Raw genomic sequence first — 16,491 nt, 5'->3', positions numbered from 1 at the left:
AGACAACCTTACAGAAACATAAGCAAGAGTTGATGATCTAGACATCCAAAGATGATATACCAGAGTAGAAGTAGTGGGGATAAACAGACATTGGATTAAAGAAGTAGAATCCACAGAGCATGATGCCTTTATGTGAGGACTTGGGAAAAGGGAATAAAGTGTGTCTGCCAGGTTTCTGGCTTTGAACAACTAGAGAGATGGAGGTGCCATCCGGTGAGATAATAAAGTTGGGAGGGGGAATAGGTTTTCTAAGAAAAGATGGTAAATTCAGTTGCACACATACTGAAATTGAGCTTTCTGTGGGCCACCCAAAAGTGGAATTATCCAACAGGCAGTTGGATCCCCAGGTCTAAAGCCCAGGGAAGAAATCGGTTGGAGACCTAAGATAACAGACTCTTCAGAAGCCTGTTCCCTCTTTGTAACACTAATCTCTCACTGTATCCTCTGGAGTAACCACCCAGCTACAACTCTACAAATCCTCTCGCAATTTGTCTTTATAAAGTATGTCTCTCTCATTTTGTTAATGCTTCCAAAACAGTGGTTTTATTTTATGAGGAAACCTAAGTTTAATCAATGTCTTGCCACACCCTTTGCACGACAGGATGCTTGGTGGCCACTGGTCAGGGTATTTTGCAGTAGTTTTAGTGACAATAAGGAAGGAAATCAGAGGGACTGCTCAGGACTACTTCCCACACTACTGCATCTGTATTCCGGATCAAAGTAAAAAGGAGGTAGGGGAGCTACCTTATGAAAGAAAGAAAGAAAGAAAACAAGGTATATCTGGAGAATTAAATAAGAAGCCAGAAAATCATTAAAAAGGGCAAAATCGAAGAAGTCCAGAAAGATAATCAGAAAGGGGGCCAGAGAAGGAAGAGCTGGCATATCAGGCACTTCCCCATCCCTGTCTCTCCCATTCCACCCCACCTTCACTGCCTCCTGGTCTACTGATCACTTCCCAAAGGCCTCCACTACACTCAATTTTGAAAATCACAGGCTTTGGGTTAGAGAACTTTAAGTGGACCATAGAAGGACCATAGCTTGAAAAGAAAACTCGCCATGAGGAGTAGAACATTACACCACCTGACCAGAAAAAGAAACTCATGATGCTTGATACTCCAAGAAGCCAACACGATGCACAATTTGATCTCTCTACAAAAATGGCTAGCTTCAGATGGTATGCTTATCTACCTGGAAAAGGTAAGAGAATCAACTGAAAAGCTGTGATGATAGAGTCAGAAAGTGACTGGTTACAAAATAAATACACACAAAACATCAACAGCTTTTCTATTTACCAGAAATTGTCTGGTAGCAAAAATACACACACACACACACACACACACACACACACAGACACACACACACACACACACAGGAAAATCCTATTCACAACAATAAAAAATAAAATACTGTGTGACTGACTAGAAGACCAAATGACAAATCTTCTGATATCTATGGAGAAAGAATAGGTCATTCATTAAGGAGTACTGAGAAAACTAGCTGATCAAAAACCTTAGAATTTTTTAGGGACTTCCCTGGTGGCACAGTGGGTGAGACTCTGAGCTCCCAATGCAGGGGGCCTGGGTTTGATCCCTGGTCAGGGAACTAGATCCCACATGCATGCCTCAAGTAAGAGTTTGCATACCACAACTGAGAAGCCGGCAAGCCACAACTAAGGACCCCACATGCCGCAACTAAGGAGAACACATGCTGCAACTAAGGAGACTGCAACTGCAACTAAGGAGCCACCGGCTGCAACTAAGTAGCCCACTGGCCCCAACTAAGGAGCAGGTGAGCCACAACTAAGGAGCATGCAAGCCACAACTAAGACCCAGCACAACCAAAATAAATTAATTTAATTTGATTTTTAAAAAGCTTAGAATTTTTTGTACCACTTCACACTATGCCACTCAACATGTTCTGGAATAACTGCAAACCCAAAGTTTTAAATTTAAACTACGAAAATGGTTGAAAATATAAAATAATAGCTATATAACCATAAGGTAGGAAAAGCTCTACAAGATAAATAAAAGAAGAGCAAGATCTAACTACATAAAATGTTAAAAACTGTAAGAAAACAAAAAAGGGGAACAGGGATAAAGTCACATATACCCAAATAAAGCTATTAAAATAAAGAAAGATAAGATAATACCCAATAACAATAGGTACAGGGCCTCTCAAACAGTTTTGTAGTAAAGGGTAAAGTGGTACAACCTTCCTTGTGGGCAATTTAGCCAAATGTAACAAAACTGTTAAATTATCTTTTGACCTGCTAATTCCACTCACCACAGTTTTTCCTAAATTAACAATAATGCACAGGCACAAAGGGACATGAGCTATCAATACAATAATATTCAGTGTATCACTTCTCATCAGAAAGATTGAGAGAAATCTAGGTGTCCAAGGATGGAGGACTACTTATAGCCCATTCATACAATGAAATAGTATGGAGTGACCAAAAAGTATGCGGAAAAGCAGTAACAGAAGTAACATAAAATATTAAATGAAAAATAAATGCAAGCAACAAAATAGCAAGAATCACTTTTAGTTAAAAAAGACAGGGCTTCCCTGGTGGTGCAGTGGTTAAGAATCCACCTGCCAATGCAGGGGACACGGGTTCGAGCCCTAGTCCAGGAAGACCCCACATGCCGTAGAGCAACTAAGCCCATGCGCCACAACTACTGAGCCTGTGCTCTAGAGCCCACAAGCCACAACTACTGAGCCCGCGTGCCACAACTACTGAAGCCCATGCACCTAGAGACCATGCTCCACAAGAGAAGCCACTGCAATGAGAAGCCCGCACACCGCAACAAGGAGTAGCCCCCACTCGCCGCAACTAGAGAAAGCCCGCGCAGCAATGAAGACACAACACAGCCAAAATAATAAAATAATTAATTTTTTAAAAATTAGGTATTATTTACATATACACATGTTTAGCTGTGTATAGCTACAATTTACATACACACAACACAGGATAAATAAATTAAAATTAAATTAGTTAAGAGAAATGCAGATTGGAGAAGGGAGGCAATTTATCCCAATCCTCCCCACACCGTACACATTGACCTATCAAAATGAGCATTCTTACCCCAAGATTCTTGGACTTCATGAAGAAAAAGAAGTCTAGTTTAATGAATGCAGCAGACAAAAACCGACATAGTGGTACCATCTGCCCATCTCCTATAAAATCCACCTTCATCCCCAAATCCTACAAGGGATCCAGGGCAATCAATCCACTATCTCACCCCAAGATGGCAAGAGATACAGTGTTAGTAACTCCTCTTGGATTCCTGCAACAACTCCAAAGGTAGCATTCTGGGAAACTCTCAAGGGGTTGATTCTGATCCCCACTGGTTATCAGCAAACAAAATGCTTGCCTCTGCAGCCAGAGCCTGTGAGTTGGGCTCAGTCTTCATCCCAACTCCATCAGAAGGCGGGTGCATCTCCCCCAAGGTGGTCATATCAGAAGTGGGAGCTTACTTCTCACTGATCTAATTATTCTGAAGACCCCACTATTTGGAAGTGGAGACCTCATTACTTTAGGTTCAACCTTTTTATCTTACTTAGGGACAAAACTTTTAGTAACACTAAAACATAAAACATTCCCGCTAACCAACATGTGTTACTTGGCTTTCTAAACTAGTACTTGTACTACAAACCTGACTTTATTTTCAGCCTCTCCAAGCACGATAACCCTGAAGAGAACTTTAAGAACTATCCAACAGTCCACGTGATTATTTTTGATAATTCATTTTTATAAAATTTCCACAATAAGCATTACTTTTTGTAATAGGAAAAAAAAACACCTTTTTTCTAATGGCTATCTAGATTATCATACTGTGATTATTTAACCTAAGATATTCACCCATGGCAGCATTTTCTTTAGACAGATACACCACAACTAGTTTATCATAATTATCATATATAACTAAATCCAATCAATTTTAAAAAGTAAATCATTCTTCTAAATATAGACTTCATGACCCATAAAAAGGTCAAGATAAGCATTCTTGTCAATACAAATTTATGAAAATTTGCAATCCTCTGTAATGACTATTTCAAATCTCTTTTGTTTCAAAAAAAGTTGTCCAATAACCAACTTTCCTGGGCAATTGAGTTAAAAAAATAATAAATCTGAAATTATTAAATATTTTCATTGAGTCAGCCACAGATACAACATGCATCACAGAACAATGACTGAATGATATTATCTTTAGATGTTTTTCATCCAAACTAATGGACATTTAATGAGCACCTACTGCATGCCAGGCCCTATAGATGCTAAAGATACCAAATGCTAACACACAGATCCTATATTCCAGTTCTCTGTCTACTCAAGGAGACAGGCACTATGATGAATATAAATACTAAAAAATATATATACACACACAGACACACATACACAGACACACAGAACTCAATCCCTTATCTCCAACTCCAAAAATCCAAAAAGCTCTAAAACCTAAAAATTACTTTCTAAGCTGTCAGAGAAACATAGTCTAACTAATGTAAGGTTTTTTATAGTCTTTTTTATTCTATTTAGTGTGAAGATGTGTAATTTCGCTGGGAACATTAATGTGTCTGATTATGGGGTGACTGCTCCTACCCACAGGAGGTTTCATGATATACAGCATATGCACCATATTAATTTTCTAAATTCCAAAACCTTTTTACTTCTGAGACACATATGCCACCATGGGTTTCAGATAAGGGACTACAGACCAAGTTTGGAGGATGCAAAGAAAGATGAATTATTTCAAGGAGAAACAAGTCAGTCGAGGAAGGTAAAAGTTATGATCAGAGAAGCCTCCAGAAAAAGGTTATCTTGTTCTGGGCTTCATAACACTACACTTGAAAATTTTAAACTAATCCTTTTATACCACCACCAAAGACATCTTTTATTGTTTCTACAGCCTTACTTCCTTGTTTTGAAAGATCTGAGTTGCCAAACCATATTTATTCATATTTAAATCTCCAAAGGGATAAAATCATTACTATACCAATCTTGTATTTTCATCCAAAAGAGCACAAACTTTCTGTTTTCTTGGCCCTACAGCCTTATACCAAATAAATGTACGATTTCCATTAAGTTCATTCAAATATAGTCAGTCTTGAATATGTGGATATGATCAACCACTGCAGATTATCATAGCAGAACATAATATCTAACACTTAGATGGTAGCATTAGCTATGTACCAGATACTATCTAAGTATTGTATGTATGTATACAGTCAGCCCTCCATATACTCTGGTTTCACATCTGCAGATTCAATCAATCATGAATCAAAGATATTCAGGGGAAAAAATAAATAAAATTCCAGAAAGTCCACAAAAACAAAACTTGAATTTGCCAGGCTCCGGCAACCATTTACATAGTACTTACATTGCATTAGCTATTATAAGTAATCTAGAGATGATCTAAAGTATGCTTAAGGATGTGTGTATACTATATGCAAATATTATGCCATCTTCTATAAGGGACTTGAGCATCCACAGATTTTGGTATCCACAGGGGTCCTGGAACAAATCCCCTGCCAATACCAAGGGACAATTGTTTATCTACATGTACATCATATATATATATATATATATATATATATATATATATATATATACACATATATATATACACACACGTGTGTGTATGTAACATTTACATATAACATAATAAGAACAGCATAGGTATAATACATATATTACATGTGTTTATGTGTATATACACACGTATACATACACATATAATCATTTAATCCTCAAAACAACTTTGTGAGGTAGTTTCTATTACTATCCTCATTTTAAAGATGAGAAAAGTGAGGCACTGTGAGGCTAAGTAACTGGCCAGCATGGCATTATGAGACATCACAGTAAAGAACAAGCATGCAGAAAACATTTACAACACAGATTTGCTGTTATACTGACCTCCTTCTCAAACTTACTATTATCCCAGTTAATAGAAAATTAATGCCACTGGAATTAGCCTCTGGCCCTCCCCCATCTCCTTCCCCTCCCACAACTGCCCCCATTCACAACCTTTCAGTTCTCAAGTTCTAGTACACAAACTGTATAGCACTGCCATTTTAATGATCTGTCCACGTTAAGAGAAATGTTTTAGAGCAGGTGTACAAGCACCATTCCTCAGACTGGGCTGATGTGAGACAAAGTTTTCAGTGGTCTGAGACAGAAAGCGGTGGGGGACAGACAACATATATATTTTTATGAAACACAAATTATTCAACTTAAAATACCATTCTTCATTCTAAGGCTGTCATTCTTACCTTCTCAGAATTAAATATGATAATGATGACCAATGTTTAGTTTCTTATTGTCGTTACTAGCCAAATAAAAAGTCAGTAACCCAGTCAATCCCCCTCAAAATCCTAAATGTTAGAATAACAAACTTAAATAAATCTACCATATATGCATAGAGGGGAGGGGAGACAGTCATAGGCAAGAAATGAAGGCCTCAAAACCTGCAGGTTCAAAAGGAAACAGACACCACTTTCACTTTTAACAGTGACATACAAACTTAGAGACCAGTCCAGCAAACAAGTGCAAACAAAATAAACCACTGCAAATTTCAATGCCTTATTCAGAAAAGATTACAATCATTGAGGCAATTCTTCATTTTGAAGTGGGATAAAATGGGGGAAATTAAAAAAAAAATGACAAATTTGAATTTTACAATGAAAGTCAAGCTCATAATTCTCAACAGTACTAGGAAAAGGGGATTTAAAAGAGTATCATTCATTTATTTTCTTCCATAACACAACAAAGAGAAGACTCTTAAAAGCATGGACTCTAGAGTCAGCCAGAATCCCAGCTCTGTGCTGGCATGTGACTTTTACCCTCTCTGCTTCAGTTTCCTTTGAGGGTGGTGTGAGGATTAAATGAATTAAGATACAAAAAGTGCTTAGAACAGTGCCTGGCACTTAGTAAGTGCTTCAAAAGTACTGTCATACACGAATCCGCCCACAGGTGGGCTGGCACTAGCCCCAGGACCCGGACTCACCCACCACTGGATGGGCACCAACTGCACCCACCAGCAGGCCAACATCAGCTTCAGGACAACCCAGAAGCCACAGACAGATGTGTCAGGAACCACCCCCAGCCCAACCAGCAGGCAGACACCAGCTCTAGGACCCCCAAGGCCCTGCAGCCAGAGAACCTGGAACCTGGCTCCATTCATCAGCAGCCCGGGACTAGTCCCAGGAGCCCCTGGGCCCCAACCCCACCCATCAGCAGGTTGACCCAAGCTCCAAGACACCCTGGACCCCTCAGCCAGCCACCCTGCAATCCAGCCTCACTCACCAGGGCCAACAGCAGCCCTGAAACACCTCAGACACCACAGCTAGCCATGTCAGGGACTGGCCCTGCCCACCAGCAAACAGACTCTACTGCTAGGACCCCTTTGACCTACACCCACCCCAGAACCCAGCTCTGCCCACCTACCAATCAGCACTAGCTGCGGGACCCCCCAGGAACCCACCTCCAGCTGTCTCATGACCCAGCCCCACCAACGAGACCAGAGGCCAGCCATACCTACCAGACCACCAATAGCAGTCAGCCTGCCACAACAGAAGGACTCACACAGCCTACACAGGTGGCCCCTAGAACATATAGTTCTGGTGACTAGAGGGGAGTGCACTGCTGGGAAACACAGGATGTCTCCTACAAAAGACCTCTTCTCCAAGATCATGAAATGTAACCAACCTACCAGATACACAGAAATAAAAATAGCAAACTAGGCAAAATAAGATGACAGCAGAATATATTCCGAACAAAGGAACAAAATAAAACCCCAGAAGAAGAACTAACTGAAGTGGGGATAAGCAACCTACCCAATAAAAGTTCAAAGTAGTGATCATAAAGATGATCAAATAACTCCGGATAAGACTAAATAAACAGAATGAGAAGTTACAAGTTTTTAACAAAGAGTTGGAAAATATAAAGAAGAACCAAACAGAGATGAAGAATACAATAACTGAAATGAAAAATACACTAGAAGGAATCAACAGTAGACTAAATGATACAGAGAAACAGATCAGTGAGCTAGAAGACAGAGTAGTGGAAATCATTGAAGCTGAACAGAAAAAAGAAAAAGAAGTGAGGACAGTTTAAGAGACCTCTGGGACAACGTCAAGTGTACTAACATTCACATTAAAGGGGTCCCAGATGGAGAAGAGAGAAAGGGGCAAATAACATATTTGAAAACATAATAGCCAAAAACTTCTCTAACCTGGGAAAGGAAACAGACATCCAGGTCCAGGAAGCACAGAGAATCCTAAGCAGCATCAACCCAAAGAGGATCAAACCAAGACACACTGTATCTAAAATGGCAAAAATTAAAAATCAAGAGAGAATATTAAAAGCAGCAAGGAAAAAGCAACAAGTTACATATGAGAAAAATCTGATAAGGCTATAAGCTGACTTTTCAGCAGAAATATTGCAGGCTGGGAAGAAGTGGCACAATATAAACAGTTAAAATGATGAAAGGAAAAAACCTACCATCAACACTCTTCCTGCCAAAGCTTTCATTCAGATTTGATGGAGAGATCAAAAGTTTTACAGGTAAGCAAAAGCTAAAGGAGCTCAACCTCACTAAACTGGCTTTACAAGAAACGTTAAAAGGACTTGTCTAAGCGAAAAATAAAGGGCCACAACTAGAAATATGAAAATTACAAAAGGAACACTCATTGGTAAAGGCAAATATACAGTAGTCAATCAACCACTTATAAAGCTAGTAGAAAAGTAAAAGGACAAAACTTGTAAAAACATTCACAACAAATAGTTAAGGGATACACAAAACAAACAGATGTAAAATATGATGTCAAAAACGGTAAACTGGGGGAAGGGGTTAAAAATGCACAGTTGTTAAAACACATTTGAACCTAAAAGATCATCAACTTAAAACAATCATAACTATACAGATATACAGATATAGATATATATGATGAACATATATCTATATATACACACACATATACCTCATGTTAATCACAAACCAAAAATCTATACTAAATACACATGCAAAAAAGAGAAAAGAATCCAAAAATAACACTAAAGATAGTCACCAAATCAAAAGGAGAAAAAAGGAACAAATAAATTATGAAAATAACCAGAAAACAAGTACAAAACGGCAGTAAGTACACACCTATCAATAATTACTTTAAATGTAAATAGACTAAATGCTCCAATCAAAAGACAAAGAGTGGCTGAATGGATACAAAATAAGACCCATATATATGTTACCTAAAAAGAGACTCACTTCAGATGTAAAGACACACACAGACTAAAAGTTAGGGGGATGAAAAAAGGTACTCCATGCAAATGGAAACCAGAAATAAAAAAGAAGTTACAAATGACACCACAGAAATAAAAAGAATCATAAGAGATTACTATGAACAACTGTACACCAATAAATGGACAACCTAGAAGAAATGGGCAAATTCTTAGAAAGGTACAATCTCCCAAGACTGAACCAAGAAGAAACAGAAAATATGAACAGACCAATTAGCAGTAATGAAGTTGAATCGGTAATTTTAAAAACTTCCAACAAACAAAAGTCCAAGGACCAGATGGCTTCACAGATTAATTCTTCCAAAAACTCAGAGAAGAGTTAACACCTATCCTTCTCAAACTATTCCAAAAAATTGCAGAGGAAGGAACACTTCCAAACCCATTCTATGAAGCCAGCATCACTCTGATACCAAAGTCAGACAAAGATATACAAAAAAAGAAAATTACAGACCAATATCACTGATGAACATACATGCAAAAATCCTCAACAAAATATTAGCAAATCAAATCCAACAATACATTAAAAGGACCATACACCAGGATCAAGAGGCATTTCTTCCAGGAATGCAAAGATGGTTCAATATCTGCAAATCCATTAATGTGATATGCCACATTAACAAACTGAAGTACAAAAATCATACAATCATCTCAATAGGTCCAGAAAAGGCTTGTGACAAAATTCAGCATCCATTTATGATAAAAGCTCTCAGAAAAGTGGGTAGAGAGGGAACATACGTCAACATAATAAAGGCCATATATGACAAGCCCACAGCCAACATCACACTCAACAGTGAAGAAAGCATTTCCTCTAAGATCAGGAACAAGACAAGGATGCCCACTCTCAACACTTTCATTCAACATAGTACTGGAACTTTTATTCAACGTAGTATTGTAAGTCCTAGCCACAACAATCAGACAAGAAAAACAAAATAAAAGGAATCCAAATTAGAAAGGAAAAAGTAAAACTGTCACTGTCTGCAGATGACATGACACTATCCATAGAATATCCTAAAGATGCCGCCAAAGAACTACTAGAACTCATCAAGTATTTGGTAAAGTTGCAGAATACAAAATTAATATACAGAAATCTACTGCATTTCTATATATTAACAAACTATCAGAAAGAAAAATTAAGTAATAAATTAATCACATTTATAATCACATCAAAAAGAATAAAATATCTAGGAATAAACCTAAGGAAGTAAGAGATCTAGACTCAGAAAACTATCAGATACTGATGAAAGAAATCAAAGACAACACAGATAGACATATTGTGTTCATGGACTAGAGGAAGTAATATTGTTAAAATGGCCATGCTACCCAAGGCAACCTGCAGATTCAATGCAATCCCTATCAAAATACCAGGGGCATTTTTCACAGAACTAGAATAATTCTAATATTTGGATGGAAACATTAAAAAAACCCAAATAGCCAAAATAATCTTGAGAAAGAAGAACAGAGCTGGAGGTATCACGCTCCCTGATTTCAAACTATATTACTAAGCTACATTAATCAAAACAGGACGGTATTGTCACAAAAACAGACACAAACATTAATGGAACAAAACAAAACAAAATAAAGAAATGAACCCATACTTACGTGAGCAATTAATCTACAACAAAGGAGGCAAGAATATACAATGGGGAAAAGACAGCCTCTTCAATAAATGATGTTGGGGAAACTGAACAGGTACATGCAAAAGAATCAAGCTGGACTACTCTCTCACACCATACAGAAAAATACATTCAAAATGGATTAATGACTTAAACGTAAGACCTGAAACCATAAAACTTCTTAAAGAACACCTAAGTAGTAAGCTCTTTGACATCAGTCTTAGTAATATTCTTTTGGATATGTCTCCTCAGGCAAAGAAAACAAAAGTAAAAATTAACAAATGGGACTACATCAAACTTAAAAACTTTTGCACAGCAATGGAAATGATTAATAAAATGAAAAGGCTGCCTACTGAATGGGAGAAGCTATTTCCAAATCATGTATCTGATACAGGGTTAATATCAAAAATATAAAAAGAACCCATACAATTCAACATCAAAAAACAAACAACCTGACTGAAAAATGTGCAGAGGATCTCAACAGACATTTTTCCAAAGAATATATAGCCAACAGGCAAATGAAAAGATGTTCAACATCACTAATCATCAGGGAAATGCAAATCAAAACCACATTGAGATATCACCTCACACCTGTCAGAATACCTATTATCAACAAGACAACAAATAACAAGTGTTGGTGAGGATGTGGAAAAAAGGGGAACCCTTGTGCACTATTGGTGGGAATGTGAATCGGTGCAGCCACTATGGAAAACAGTATTGAGAGTTCTTAAAAAATTAAAAATAAAATTACCAAAGTTCCAGCAATGCCACTCCTGGGTATTTATATGAAGAAAACAAAAACACTAATTAGAAAAACTAGATGCACCTCTACATTTATTGCAACATTATTTACAATAGCCAAGATATGGAAGCAACCTAAGTGCCTATCAATAGATGAATGGATAAAGAAGATGTGGGGTGTGTGTGTGTATATACATACATACACACACACACACACACACACACACACAAAATGCAATATTACTCAGCCATAAAAAAGAATGAAATCTTTCCATTTGCAACAACATGGATGGACCTATAAGGTATTATGCTAAGTGAAATGAGTCAGAGAGAGAAAGACAAATACCGTATGATTTCACTTACGTGTGAAACCTAAAAAACAAATGAACAACCATAACAAAATCAAAACAGTTATATTTACAGAGAACAAATAGGTGGTTGCGAGAGAGGTGGGAGGAGGAATGAAATAGGTGAGGGGGATTAAAAGGTACCAATTTCTAGTTGCAAAATAAATGAATCACAGGTATAACATGTACAGTGTGTGGAATATAGTCAGTAACTATGTAATAGCTTTGTAGAATGATAAATTTTAACTAGATGTTGTGTAATAGGAAATAACAGTGTTGTGGGTCAATTATACTTCAAAAACTAACTCATAGTAAAAGAGATCAGGACCTAGAGACTATCATACAGAGTGAAGTAAGTCAGAAAGAGAAAAACAAATACCATATGCTAACACACATATATGGAATCAAAAAAAAAAAAACAATGGTTCTGAAGAACCTAGAGTCAGGACAGGAATAAAGACGCAGACGTAGAGGACATGGGGAGGGGGAAGGGTAAACTGGGATGAAGTGAGAGAGTGGCATGGACATATACACACTACCAAATGTAAAATAGCTAGCTAGTGGGAAGCAGCCACATAGCACAGGGAGATCAGCTCGGTGCTCTGTGACCAACTAGAGGGGTGGGATAGGGAGGGTGGGAGGGAGGGACACACAAGAGGGAAGAGATATGGGGATTATATATACATATAGCTGATTCACTTTGTTATACAGCAGAAACTAACACACCATTGTAAAGCAATTATACTCCAATAAAGATGTTAAATAAATATATAAATAAACAAATACATAAATAAATAGAAAAAGAGATCAAATTTGCGGTTAACAGAGCCAGGGGTGGAGGGAGGGGGAGATGGATGAAGGCAGACGAAAGGTACAAACTTCCAGTTATGAGATAAATAAGTACAAGGGATATAACGTACAACATGATAAACATAATTAACACTGTTTTACGTTGCATATGAAAGTTAAAAGAGTTGTTAAAAAGTTGTTAAATCCTAAGAGTTCTCATCACAAGGAAAAAAATTTTTTCTATTTCTTTAATATCTATATGAGATAATGGATGTTCACTAAACTTATCATAATAATCATTTCATGATGTAAGCCAAATCATTATGCTCCACACCTTAAACTTACATAGAGTGCTATACATCAATTATATCTCAAACTGGAAGAAAAAAAGTACTGTCATAATATTACTTAACATGAAAAACAATGGTGAAGAACTAGAATGAAGACTATAAAAATTACGGTGCTAAAAATAGTTGATGTCCTACTGCCATAAACTTTTTCAAAACTTAAGCACAACCACTTTTATGTATATAAAGTATAAATATATGAAGTTACGTGTGACACTTTTCAACTTACTTTTTTTAAACGTAAACTTTTCAATTTACATTTTTTAAAATTTAGGGAAAAAATCGACAGGTGGAGACCCTATATTGTTTACAAGTTTGCTTCCAAGGCTCAGGAATGCACTACTCAACTGAGGCTGCATTTGAACGGGTGACAGAAAGAGCAACACACTCACCACGTTCACCAATAAAAGAAACTTTCAAGAGTATGATGCATAGCATTTATGTTGATAAAAATCCAACTACCCATTGCTGAGCAAGTCCTTCAATTAGAGTACACCAAGCTTCCATGGAATATTCGCAGGCCAAGTGATGTAGGCACCACACAGCGTGCACACGTGATACCTGCACTCTTCCTAGTTGAGGGAGTTCTCCCAGTTCCGCTATCACCTCCCCTGGGAGCTAGACATGGCTTACTCTGCATAAGGGATTTCCCTTAGGCAAGCTCTCTCAGTTCATCCTGCCATGTGTCTCTTATCTCAAGCCACCTCTACACCAAACGTGAATTATTAAAACGCACTTGTTCATTGATACACTTTATTTCTTGGCAAACAAGTAATCTACATCCTTGCTACTCAAGAACGGTTCCTCCTCCAGCCGCAGGTAGGAGCTTATAAGAAATAAAGAATACCAAGCTGCATCACAGATCTACTGAATCACAATTTGCATATTTAAACAGGAGCCCCAGGGGATTCCTAGGCACACTGAAGTTTGAGAAGAACTGCTCTACAGGACTCTACTGCAGATAGCTGTAAAAATTAAAAATGCTCGTTTACAACTGAATTTAGAGATAAGATGTGAAAACTACCAAGACGTAGAATCAGAAAAGCTCCTTAAGAATATTAACCAACACATAAATGAATTTATCACTGATATCAAAGGTGCTCAAAGGTTTACTTTCAACAGTGTAACAGCGCACGCTCATAATATATAGGGACTACATAATCATATATGGGGGCTATATTTTGTGGTACAAAGAATACAAAAGAATGACTGGGTCTAGAAATTTCAGCGCAATCCGGCCCAAAGGTGTGCAACCCGCATTCTAAAATTTGGGGAGTCAGAATTCGATGGTGACAAGTGAAACTCTTTCCGGATAATTATTCAGAAAAAAATCTAAAAGATGTGAATTTTAAACATAAATCATATCCTGGAAGTAAAACTACTTAATAGCTACTGAACAAACTCTAGGTCACTTGTAGAATCAGGAAATTGTTTTGGAGGTTGGTGCTCCTTTTTCCAGGAAACGGCGGGGGCGGGGGGGAGGCGGTGAGCCGTTAAAAAAAAAAAAATCAACGTTCACCCTCTGCAAAGTTTTCTCATAGCCTGAAAGGCCTCAACTTGCATGTTCCTACAGGTGAAAAAACTGAAGTCGTACTCAAACAAGGTCACGTTTCCATCTTGAAAAGTGAAAGGCTTTTTTCTCTTCTCAAGGCTGCACTTTAAAACATTTGGGGATTCCGGGTCCTTTGGCTTCCGGCCCGCAAAGGAAGCGTGCTGCCCGGGGCTGAAAGGAACAGGGAAATCTACCAAGTAGGAAGTGGAGCCCGGGTCCGGCCACCAGGCTCTGCCTTCTCGCTGCAGGGGGCCCTGCGGCCGGGACCCCAAAAGGCAGGCAGCAGGCTGGGGAACAGCCCCCCGGCCCCGCCGCCCCGGAGCGAAAGAGCCTACTCTCCCGCCACCCAGCCCCCGCCCTCCCGGGATGCGCACACGCGGAGGGCGCTGCGAGTCCCCGTCCGTGGCGGCGGCGGCGGCGGCACCACAGGCCTGCCAGGGAGGCGGCGGCGGAGCAAGGGGAGGCGGGACTCGTCCTGAGAGGCTGAGGGGAGACCGAGGCGGGAGCGTCTGCATGTGGGGGCTGCACTGGAGGAAGGCGGAGGCGCTCAGGGGGCCCGGGCTGCTTTACGATTATCATTATTTTGTTTTACCTGTGGCGCAGGAGGGCTCCCCAGCTCCTACTCCCTGAATCCTCCTCCTCCTCCCCTCCTCTTTCTCTCTCCCTCAGTCTCTGCTGGGCGCTCGTGGTGCCGGCCGGGCCGGACCCGACCAGAGAGAGAACAGGCCGGGAGGGGGTGGCGGCGGCGGTGACCAACGGCCACGTGACCACGCCCGCGCCGTAACGGCGGCCGCCTCCTGCCTCGCGCCCTCCCCGCGCTCCACCTCTAATAACCCCGCGGCTCGCGCGCCCAGGACGCTGGTGCGCAGGCGCCCGCCGGGGCCCGGAGACTGCGCGGGCGCGACGCGCTTGCTCTCGGGGCCGGGCCTGTGGGGCCCCGCGAGGCGCGAGGCGGAGAGGGAGCCGCGGGCCGAGCCCTCCTCCGCTGCCGCTAGAGCGCATGCGCAGGATGGCCTTTTTTTCCCCCCCCCCCCCCCCCTTACCATTCCTTCCCCTTTCCCTCTCTACCTTCCACACCCCCTCTCCGCCAGCGCGCAGCTTGAAGCTGGGACTCTGCCCGGGACTTAGACCCTCACACTCACCACCACTACCTTCCCAGGGTGAGACCTTCTGAGGGGCTGGGCCTCCTGCCTAAGAATTTACATTTCCTTGTTGCCGCTGAGTGGACTCCTATTCCTGCTTCAAGACCCAGCCAATATGTCACTTCCGCTGTGAAACGTACCCCACGCTACTTTGTGGGAGTCACTAGCATTTTGTGCATACCTACTTAAGTATAATTCGTGGAGAAATAATACATAACAGTTATTTTTTACAAACCACAGTACTAGGCTTGTACTTTATGTTACCTCATAACCTAGGGCAGTATGTCTTTAGCATTATGGTATCTCGGCAAAGGTCGGATGACTGACTATCCGAATGCAGATCTGCCTAAATGCTGTGCCTTGGCCTCCACCTCTGCTTAATCATGATTTAAACAGCGCGGTGCCGTTTTGCTTGTTTCGCCAATATGAAAGCCTTTGAATGAATGGTAATGCTAATTAGAGTGGTAAATGCTTCACCTAGTTAAAAAGATTTACGGTCTTTTGTTAACCTATCTTCACAAAGAGCCCAACGGAAATTGATACTGTTGAGTCCAGAAAAAGGAAACGAAGGCCGAGAAAGGTCAAATTTCCAAAGGTTAGCTAGTTTCAGAGGAAGGTCCCTGCGTGGGAGACCTTTGTTCACAAACAAACCCTCCCCTGCACGG

General features: G+C 40.0%; 1 protein-coding gene across 8 annotated transcripts in view; it reads right to left on the bottom strand.

Moving 5' to 3' along the window:
- Positions 1 to 15,483, bottom strand: part of TBC1D5 (TBC1 domain family member 5) — a 548,696-nt gene extending 533,213 nt beyond the window's left edge. For all 8 annotated transcript variants that reach the window (XM_049710184.1, XM_049710183.1, XM_049710187.1 and 5 more), the window contains exon 1: positions 15,277 to 15,483. The gene's annotated coding sequence lies outside the window, so the exon portion shown is untranslated. The remainder of the gene's footprint in view (positions 1 to 15,276) is intronic.
- Between the last annotated feature and the right edge of the window lie 1,008 nt (positions 15,484 to 16,491).

This window comes from Orcinus orca, chromosome 5, assembly GCF_937001465.1.
Source record: "Orcinus orca chromosome 5, mOrcOrc1.1, whole genome shotgun sequence".
Lineage (NCBI taxonomy): Eukaryota > Metazoa > Chordata > Mammalia > Artiodactyla > Delphinidae > Orcinus > Orcinus orca.
This window is presented reverse-complemented; position numbering and strand designations above follow the sequence as displayed.